Below are 10,760 nucleotides of genomic sequence, written 5' to 3' on the forward strand. Positions count from 1 at the left end.
AAGCAGCAAGAGAAACACAAAAAAAAGTTACCTCCAAGGGAAAATCTATCAGGCTACTAGCTGATTTTTCAGCAGAAACTTTACAAGCCAGAAGGGAGTGGCACGATAAATTCAAAGTGCTAAGGGGAAAAAAATCCACAGTCAAGAATACTCTACCCAGCAAGGTTATTGTTCATATTTGAAAGAGAAATAGAGCTTCCCAGGAAAAAAACAAAAGATAAAGGAGTTTATCACCATTAAACGAGTCTTTTAAGAAATGTTAAAGAGATTTCTTTAAGTGGAGAAGAAATGTCCATAATTAGACATAAGAAAAATGTGGATGAAAAGATGTAAACTATGACAACATATACATAAAAGGTGGAGAAAGGGGTAAAAAGGGAAGATAAGGGGAAAAAGGGAAAAATATTTTTTTATTTTTCTGTTATTTTAAATGTGTCTGAACTTAAATGATTATCATATTAATATGGCCTAGTTACTTAAGATGTTAAATACAAACCTCATGGTAACCACAAACCCAAAACCAATGATAGATACACAAAAATAGAGAGAAAGTCAAAGAAAACACTATCTTCATCAATCACAAAGAAAGAGAGCAAGAGAAGACCTACAAAAACAACAAGAAAACACATTTTTTAAATGGCAGCAAGTACACACCTATCAATAACTACTTTAAGTATAAATGGCTAAATGCTCCAATCAAAAGACACAAAGAGGCAGAACGGATAAAAAAGCAAGACCCATCTACCTGCTGCATACAAGAGATTCACTTTAGATCTGAAGACATATTCAGACTGAAAGTGAAAGGATGGAAAAACATTCACCATGCAAATGAAAGTTTGTTTTTTTAAAAAAAAAAGCTGTGGGGCGCCTGGGTGGCGCAGTCGGTTAAGCGTCCGACTTCAGCCAGGTCACGATCTCGCGGTCCGTGAGTTCGAGCCCCGCGTCAGGCTCTGGGCTGATGGCTCGGAGCCTGGAGCCTGTTTCCGATTCTGTGTCTCCCTCTCTCTCTGCCCCTCCCCCGTTCATGCTCTGTCTCTCTCTGTCCCCAAAATAAATAAAAACGTTGAAAAAAAATTAAAAAAAAAAAAAAAAAAAAAGCTGAGGTAGCAATACTTATATCAGAAAATATATTTTAGAACAAACACTGTCACGAGAGACAGGGAAGGGCATCACATAATGATAAAGGGATCAATCAAACAAGAGGATATAACAATTGTAAATATCTATGCACTCAACACTGAAGCACTTCAATACATAAAGCAAATATTAATGGACATAAGTAGAGAAATTGATGGTGATTTCTTCTTCAATGAAGAAATTTTAAAAAAAACATGAAGACAAGTGAAAATAAAAATACAACAGTCCAAAACCTCTGTGACATAGCAAAAGCAGTTCTAAGAGTGAAGTATGTAGCAATACAGGTCTATCTCAAGAAACAAGAAAAAATTCAAACAGTCAAATCTTATACCTAAAGGATCTGGAAAAGGAAGAACAAAGTCCATGGTGAGTAGAAGAAAGGAAATAATAAAGATCAGAGCAGAAATAAATGACGTAAAGACTAAAACCCTTAGCCAGACTCATCAAGAAAAAAAGAAAAAGGACCAAAATAAATAAAATCAGATATGAGAGAGGAGAAGTAACAACACCACGGAAATACAAAGAATTATAAGACAGTATTATGACAAATTGTTTGCCAACAAACTGGAAAACCTAAAAGAAATGGATCAATTCTTAGAAACACACAATCTTCCAAAACTAAACTGGGAAGAAAATAGAAAGTCTAAACAGACTGATTACAAGTAATTAAATTCAATTAGTAATAAAAAGCCTACCAAAAAATACAAGACCAGGGCTAGATGGCTTCACAGGTGAATTCTCTCAGACATTTAAAGAAGAGTCAATACCTATTCTCAAACTATTTCAAAACAAAACAAAACAAAACAAAAGAGGGAAGAAAGCTTCCAAATACATTCTTATGAGCCCAGCTTTGCCTTGATACCAAAACCAGAAAAAGATACCACAAAAAAAGAAACTGCAGGCCAATATCCCCAATGAAGGTAAGTGCAAAAATCCTCAAAATATTAGCAAATGGCATACAATACTTTAAAAAGATAATTCACCATAATCAGGCGGGATTTATTCCAGAAGTACAAGGATGGTCCAATATACACAAATCATTTAATATTATACCCATCAACAAAACAAGGAATAAAAATCATACAATCTTTTCAACAGATGTGGAAAAAAACATTTGACAAGATTCAACAGCCATTCATGATAAAAAATCTCAACAGTACAGGCTTAGAGAGACCATACTTCAACATACTAAAGGCCATATATGAAAACTCACATCTAACATCATACTTAATGGTGAAAAACAGAGCTTTTCCTCTAAAATCAGAAACAAGGCAAGATGTCCACTCTCAACACTTTTATTCAACATGGTACTGGAAGTCCTAGCCACTACAATCAGACAACAAAAAGAAATAAGAGGCATCTAATTGGTAAATAAGAAGCTAAGTTTCACTATTTGCAGATGACATGATATTACATAGACAACCCTAAGGACTCCACCAAAAAACTACTGAAGTAATAAATGAATTCAGTCTAGTGGCAGGATACAAAATTAATACCCAGAATCGGTAATACACAGAAATCTGTGACACTAATGAAGTCACAGAAAGAGAAATTTAAAAAAAACAACACCATATATAAATGTACCAAAAAAGAACAGAATACTTAAGAATAAACTTAAAGTGGTGATAGATATGTACTCTGAAAACCATAAAACACTGATGAAAGTAATTGAAGATGACACAAATGGAAAGATATACCATGCTCATGGATTGCAAGAATTAATATTATCAAAATGTTCATACTTACCCAAAGGAATATACAGAGTCAGTGCAATTCCTATCAAAATACCAACAGATTTTTCATAGAACTAGAACAAATGCTACTAAAATTTGTATGGAACCACAGAAGACCCAATAAACCAAAGCAATCCATTGAAGGTCTCACAACTCCAGATTTCAAGATATACTACAAAGCTGCAGTAATCAAACACTAAAATCTTAGAATTTACATAATAAGAATTAAATGTGTGGATTATTAAAAAAATAGTTTGAATGTGCACAGTATAAGTTATGAGCAAAAACATGACAAAATGGGAAATATTTACTGTACAAGAGTTAATATTGACAATATTTAAGGAACACTTAAATATTCATCAGACAATGACAAATAGCCCAGCAGAACCTATGGACAAGAATTGATTAAACAATTTACATAAGAGCAAATCCACATATCTGAAAAGCATCAAAAGATACTAACTTCACAAGTTAAGATATTTAAATAAATGTAACAATTATAAACTGAAGAATTATAACATTGATAGCTGTAGGGACACGGATTGTTTCACAATTTGCTGGTAAAAATGTGAATATAACACTTCAGAAGCAATAGGGCCACATACTTTAAAACTTATAAATATTTCTACCCCTTGAACTTAGAAATAAAAGAAATCATCAACAATTTTTATTATGACCTTGTTTTGTGATAAAACTGAAGACAATAAAAACCTCTGGAAATAAAGTGAATGTTTATAAAGTGGTGAATGGCTGAATTTATTGTTTCTTAATATGTCCATCATGAATATTATACAGACATGTAAAATTTTAGTTTCATGTATAATGGTTGACATGGAGACTTTCCACAAGGTATCAATGAGTAAGAAAAAATAAGGTGCACATTTCTTAAAAATGATGACAAAAAGACTGATGTGCATGTGTGTATACACAAACATGTTTGCACATGTATGTATGTGAATGGTTATAAAAGTGTATGAAAATCGAGGATAATAGAACTCAGTTGCTAACATGGGTTATCTGTGATAATGAAACAGAAGACAATAAGGAGTGGACAAAGGCAGTTAAAGGAAACAGAAAAATTACAAATTCAAAAGCAATAGCATTGTGATATAATTTGGACATTTATATAAAATTACATATGTACATATTTTTAAATAAAATATTTTTAAAGATGAAAAATTATCATGGTGATGAAAACAGAATGGGTAGATTTAACTTAAATCTAAAGTAAATGCGGCATTTATATTTTCCTAGTTCAGACCCAGATTTTCTTAAAATTCAACATAAAATGATACTGCAAAGCTTGAATGTATATTAAAATAATGCAACCGATGGGAAATAGCTTTTTCAAATTTTTTTCTCCAACATGAAAGGGAAAACATGTATAGGGATTGGTCTTTTAATTAAGGTAGAATCGGTGGAAAGGAGAAAACAGCAGAAAGGAAGAATGGGACCAGCCTAAGGTTGAAATTTTAGTAACTTGATTACACCTCCAGAAAGATGCAGGGGAATCTGATAGGGAGATGGCAATGAAATTTTCAATGAGCAAATATTTGCCAGTATCCCCCAGGTGCCAGACTCTGTTCTAGGTACTGAAGCCAGTGGTAAAAATGAAAGCACACAGTTCCTTACATGGGGCTTAGATTCTCTTTCTGAAAAGTAAGATCATAAACAAGTCAACGAGTCAATGGAGGTAGTCTCCAGGAGCAAGTGGGCTCCGGGACAGCAGATGGTACTGTGACGATCTGAGACTGACAGGGCAAAATGCCTCCCAGTGCAGCTCTGACAGGCAACGTTCTCAGGCAGGGAGAATAGTGAATGCCAAAGCTGTAAGTAGGACTAAGCCTGGTCCATACAAGGCTGGAGGGGACTAAATGAAGACAAGAGGGCTGAGGGCTAAAGACGAAGTCAGAGACAACTGGAAGGCTTTGCATGTGGTAGAACCTTCAAGGCCTCACTTGTGTGAGAAAACACAAATTAGAAGTTGCTAAAACCTGGAATATCAAAATATCAAGGAAAGCAAGCTGAGGATGGGGTACTTGGGGAAGCTCAGGGTTTACTTGCCAGGGAACCTGTAGGGCCACTCGCTTTAAGGAGCATAAAGCACACTCCACGTCAGAAATCATCTGAGATAGCTACTCCAGCTGAATTAAGCGGGGACAAAGAGAACCTCCTCGAAGACGCGGGATTCTAGCCGAAGACTTTTAAGCCTGAAGTAGTATATCAAGTGATATCAATTATATAATGGCTACGGAAAAAACAAAAAAAGATTGCAAACCTGTTGAAGTTTAGGGAATTCCAGAGACATAACCGGAAGATTCCGAGTAAGGAGCCAAAGGAGAGGTAAGGCTATAAACTGCTGAAAGGGTGCCTGTTACAAATTTGATACCCTCTGCTTATAAAAAGGATCAGAAGGTAAGTTCCTAGAGAAAGCCGACATTCACTTTAGTACCAGTGTGCCAAGAATTCAGGGACAGGAAATAAAATGGAAAGGAAGATTTAAAAACTTAAACAGTTACCTTTAATTAAATTTAAATTTTATTATTTATTTATTTATTTATTTATTTATTTATTGAGAGAGAGAGAGAGAGAGAGAGAGAGTGAGCAGGGGAAAGGGGCAGTGGGGCAGAGAGAGAGACAGAGAGATATAGAATCTGAAGCAGGCTCAAGGCTCTGAGCTGTCAGTGCAGAGCCCGACAAGGGGCTCGAACCCACCAACTGTGAGATCATACATGACCTGAGTCACTTAGGTGCCCCTAAGCATGTGGGTTTTAAGGCTACCTGAGTTCATTATCCTGATTCCTCAGCCTAGTTAATATGTTTACTTTGGGCAACTGATTCCTGAGCCTCAGTTTCCTTATGAAGAAGACAGGGATTGTAATTGTACTTAATATCTAAAATCATAAAAACTGAATGAGATTATGCATATTATTTCATATTATAGTTACTGCTTCCTCCAGGTTGAGTTATTCCTATCTCATTTGGAAAATTGTTATTTTTTAAATTTTGTGGGAATGCAGCCAGAGCTAGAAAATTCTAACGTGCTTGGTAGACCTCTGGAGGTTTGAAAGCATGGGCCGATGGAGATTTCTGTGAGGGACTGGAGAAACGGGCGTCAGTTCTAGCAGAGGATGTCAGTCTGCTGTTGTCATACTGGAACCCAGACTCCAGTGGACCCAGACTGTCCATTTAGGCAGGCACCTAAATGGGACCCCTTTCAACGGCCCAAGAAGCAAACAAGAAACGTACTTGGGGAATATTTGGAAACGTCAAATTTTCAGTGGCAACAAAGAAAGAGCCAATTTCTTGGCACTCCAGGGGTCGTTTTGTTTTTTTTTTTTTTTCTTTTCCCGAATTACTGGCATGGTGTGATTTGGGTCGTGCTGCTATTCTGATTCCGTGATGTAACATACCAGGTGTGCTCACTGGTGACAGACGACCGAAGCTAGTTTTACAAGACAACTAGAACAGGGAAGTCTTCCCAGTCTTGTGTGGCATTGCAACAAATTGATGACTGTGCTGTCCTGATTCACTCTGACTTTTTTGCATGTGTTCGGGGGCAGGGGTGGGGGTTGGGGAGACATCAAAGAGGCATTCATAACATGCTTGATGTTCTAACCTTCCATCACCTGGTCTCGGCTGCTACCATAGGAGCCATACCAGTAATGACCATCCGAACATGTAGGAGAGACTTCTCTGCCCTTTGCTCTCTCCTCCCTGGCCAGAGCCAGAAAAACCTTTACATTTGTCAGATGGGTGCCTTAAAAAAATATCACTGTGCATCTCCCACATGCCCGAAGCGGCATCCAGCCGTCATATACACCATCCTATTCTCTTAAGAGCCCATTTTACACAGGAGGCGTTGAGGTCACAGGATTTTCAGGGCTTTGCCTGAGATAGCTGCTGTCAAGTGTCAAGGGCATCTAAGCCTTCTCCCTCTGGATCCTTCGACCACTTACTACAGAAACAAGGAAACCAAGAGGAGTGAAAAATTGCGGGGAATCTTATTCGAATTCATAACTCCTTTTACATCTGAGAAAATTTTAGACTCAAAATTAAATGATTTGCTTCAGGCACAGAGCCAGTTAGAAGCCTGTCGGGGAAGAGAACCAGATCTCTTCACTTTTAGAAGGCTCATATCTCAAAATCCCGCAAGGCACAGGGAGGACCTGAGATCCATGCTAGACAGCTGTCTGTTGGGGTGACCATGCCAGCTCATTGCTGGGGCAGTACATTTACATCTGCCTTTGGTTCAGCAGAGGGAGGGACCCTCTGGACCCTTAATGTCCAGCTTCAAGGCAACCAGAAAATTCATTGAAGAGCCATTTTATCCCATAGAGCCAGAGCTTAAAACTAAAGAGAAAGAGAAAGAAAAAAATAAGCTGTCAACGCTGGGCTAACGGTAAGCACAGAAATCATGTGGTTAAGAAAACAATTTAAGATTGTTAGAAGAGCATATAGATATGTTTAAGAAATGTAAGGTTGTATTTATCTTGCATTCTTTAAATATATAGGACAGTTTTGAAGAGTTCCCCTACAATCAATTCTCCCTTTTCATAATGAGGAGAATAGATAGTATTTAACAAAATGACTATTTTTAAGTAGATGAAGCTTTGAGGAACAAAATTCTCATCTTGCATCTTGACTATAGCTAGAAATATATTTTAATACAATACAGTGAAAAAGTTCATGAATATTTATCACAGAGACATTTGCATGGAATTCTCATAAAAGAATCACACAACAGCCAAGAACCATAAATGAACTGATTTTCTAGGAGGAAATTATTCACTGATACTAGTGAATTCATATCTATACAGTCTATAGTCTTTGACATCTGTGAGAGAAAATATTGGTGAGCAGCGTGATTGACAGGAGCTATGAGGTAAAAGAATCAAAAATAAAACAACAAGTTTCTAACATATACTTTTAAATAATACATTCACAAAATCTTCCAGAATAAAAATGCCGGATAAGATGATAGAGTGCTAGGTAAATGAAGAAAAAATAAGTTTCAGATCCAAGCTCTCCCGAAGATACCTATAAACATCAAGAAAAAAATGGCTGGTAGAAAGATCTTATTGGATTATATGGAGTTTAGAAAACCTTATACAGCGATAAAAAGCACAGGATAAAGATATATGAGTAATGTGTCCTTATCAAGCAATAATGAAAGCACAGTTTAGATTATTACAACAATATCTACTCTTTGGTAATACTGATACATATCTTAATACGTGTACCTTTAAAGATAGTGCAGTGTATAGTGAAGCAGCTATTTTCTTAAATGATTAATCTATCACAGCTTTTAACAGACGGAAGACTCTCACTGAGCTGTACACACAAGTCTGCCACGCAACTTTCTGTTCATGAGAGTGATTCTATCTTTGGCCATTTCACAGCAATTTTGCAAATTGAACTGTAACTTAAAATACCATTATTAAGGTAATTTTACACGAGCTGTGTTTTGGTTTAATTAGGATTCTAGCTGAAAACAAGTATATCCAAAGTTAACAAACCACCGTTGGCTTATCCTCCTCCCTCATCAGATTGTATCAATAGAAAATAATCTGGTTGTCTGATGGAAAGAGAAATTCAGACACGTGGTTAACACAACCTCAACTATTTTGGTCGGGAAAAAAACCCAGCATCTTCTTATAGCTTACGTACGTCATATTTAAAAGTCTTTAAAATAAATAAATATTTTAAGTATCTACAATCTGGCCGAGGGGAAACGGGGTGGGGGTGGGGGGGCGGGAGTAAACAAATACGTTTTCGTTCCTTACAGTTCTGTCTTTAGCGAAAACGACAGCGTAGGGCAGATTAATTTTCCTTTTCTCCCACACCAGACCCTAACCTTGACCTAGGGCTGCATGTTGGAAAATGCCTGGTGGTTTGGTAGAAGGGAGGGTAAACCAGCATTTGTGGAAACCCTAGATCAGTCCAAAGAAGAGCTAAAAAATCTCTCCAAGTGCCTTCACCAAGGGCTCTGTGGTGTCCTGTACCAGGGTAAGAAACCACATTTTAGCCTTTCTGGCAAGTCGGAAGGCACAAGATGCAGCCATAGACACAAAGATCATTGCTCAGAATCACCACGGGTGAAGAGAGCAGTTTAGAAAAGTCTCGCTAGCAACAAGCACGCTCTGCGAGGAGATCTAACAGTTGTATCAATATGGCCCTGGAGAGGGTTTTTGAACTTCATGGTTAACAAAGCGCCGCTTTTCCCTCGTCGCGTCCCAGCTCTGCCAGCCTGGGAACAGGCATCCGTGGCCTGGAGAGTCCGGGCGGGAAAGACCCCCCCCCGCCCCCCACCAAAAGTTGGGCTGGTGACCAAAGTGACACCCTCCTGGACAGTGATTCCACAGAGGGTGCCCGAGGAACTAGATGGAGAGGGACTGAGGAAAGGTCGAAAGAGGAAAGGTGCAAAATCCAAGGTAACCGTCCCCAATCGCAAACAGGAATCCTCAAAGCCGGCGGAAGCGCTGCGCACCCCAGCCCAGCCTGGCCGCGCCCTTACCTGCACCCGCACAACGGCCGAGTCCCGGCAGCCAGAGAGCCCTGGCCGGGCTTCAGCAACAGGTTCCACCTCTCCCGGGGCTGCAGCTCGGCCCCGGCTCCCGCCACCTGCCGCTGTCCCCGCCGCTCCAACCCTGCTTGTCGCTGCCCTCCGGCTGGGCGCCCCGGGCTCTGCGCTCAGCTCGCTGCCTCCTCGTCCCCTTCAGCCGAAACGTCACTCTCCAGGGGGCACCTGCCGGCTGCTAGGATTAAGGAGAAGCTATTCTCATCCCGCCTAGGGCAACGTGGATACTTTCTGTGAAATTGAGAATCCGTGTGCAGCAAAGGAAAGAAAGCAGCCCTCTGGTTTTGCGTGGTTAGTTGCCTCTCCACACCTTGGGCGAGTGATTTAGCCTCTCTGTGCCTCAGCTGCCTCTTTGGTAAAATAGAGATAGAGGTTATGGTGATAATAACTGGGGAATCTGAGAATTGAATGGGCATGTATGTGCAAAATGCCTGGACATATTAAACATTCCATAAACGTTAGCTATTGTTTTAAGGTTCTCATCACATCCGTGAGTCCTTGCAAAGGCCTTTCAGGTTGCAAGAAAACCTCTCTGGAATTCTGGAAATGCGAATTCACATCATAATTAGAAGGGGCAAGGAGAGAGCCAGGGGTGAATGCTCAGTGATTGTGACAAGAAAATCTGCTCAGCTGGAAGTTGCTAATGGATCATGCCTAAAACTTAATGTATTAACTTAGAGGTTTATAGAATTACTGAGAAAGGAACATTTAAAGGTACTTTAAGATAGTAACACAGGGGGGCGCCTGGGTGGCGCAGTCGGTTAGGCGGCTGACTTCAGCCAGGTCACGATCTCGCGGTCCGTGAGTTCGAGCCCCGCTTCGGGCTCTGGGCTGATGGCTCAGAGCCTGGAGCCTGTTTCCGATTCTGTGTCTCCCTCTCTCTCTGACCCTCCCCTGTTCATGCTCTGTCTCTCTCTGTCCCAAAAATAAATAAACGTTGAAAAAAAAAATTTAGAAAAAAAAAGATAGTAACACAGGCAGGGTCAAGTGTGGGTAAAGCCTTTGCATATGCTTGCTATCAGGTCTGATCCTCACAAGGGTGGGCTTATTAAGCAATGGGTGGTATGTAATGACTCCCCAGTCCACAAAGAGGCTCCAAGGTTCAGTGGCTTGTCCAAAGCCACTGAGGCAGTTTTCAAATGACAAAGCAGGACTTCAGAAGCTGAATTCAGTTCTCTATTAAATCTTTCTTCCTGAATCCCTGGTAAATGTGGGATACAAAAACTGCTTGAAGAGACCTTTTAAAATAGGATCCCTAGGCCTTGAATTAAGGTTGTTGATTCAGATATGCATGTGTTTAAACCTGCTTT

General features: G+C 39.4%; 1 protein-coding gene across 1 annotated transcript in view; it reads right to left on the minus strand.

Moving 5' to 3' along the window:
* Positions 1-9,861, minus strand: part of NPFFR2 (neuropeptide FF receptor 2) — a 95,420-nt gene extending 85,559 nt beyond the window's left edge. The window contains exon 1 of the mRNA XM_025922007.2: positions 9,388-9,861. The gene's annotated coding sequence lies outside the window, so the exon portion shown is untranslated. The remainder of the gene's footprint in view (positions 1-9,387) is intronic.
* Between the last annotated feature and the right edge of the window lie 899 nt (positions 9,862-10,760).

The sequence above is a fragment of the Puma concolor genome, chromosome B1, assembly GCF_028749965.1.
Source record: "Puma concolor isolate L17-30 chromosome B1, mPumCon1.1.hap2, whole genome shotgun sequence".
In the NCBI taxonomy this organism is placed as follows: Eukaryota; Metazoa; Chordata; class Mammalia; order Carnivora; family Felidae; genus Puma; species Puma concolor.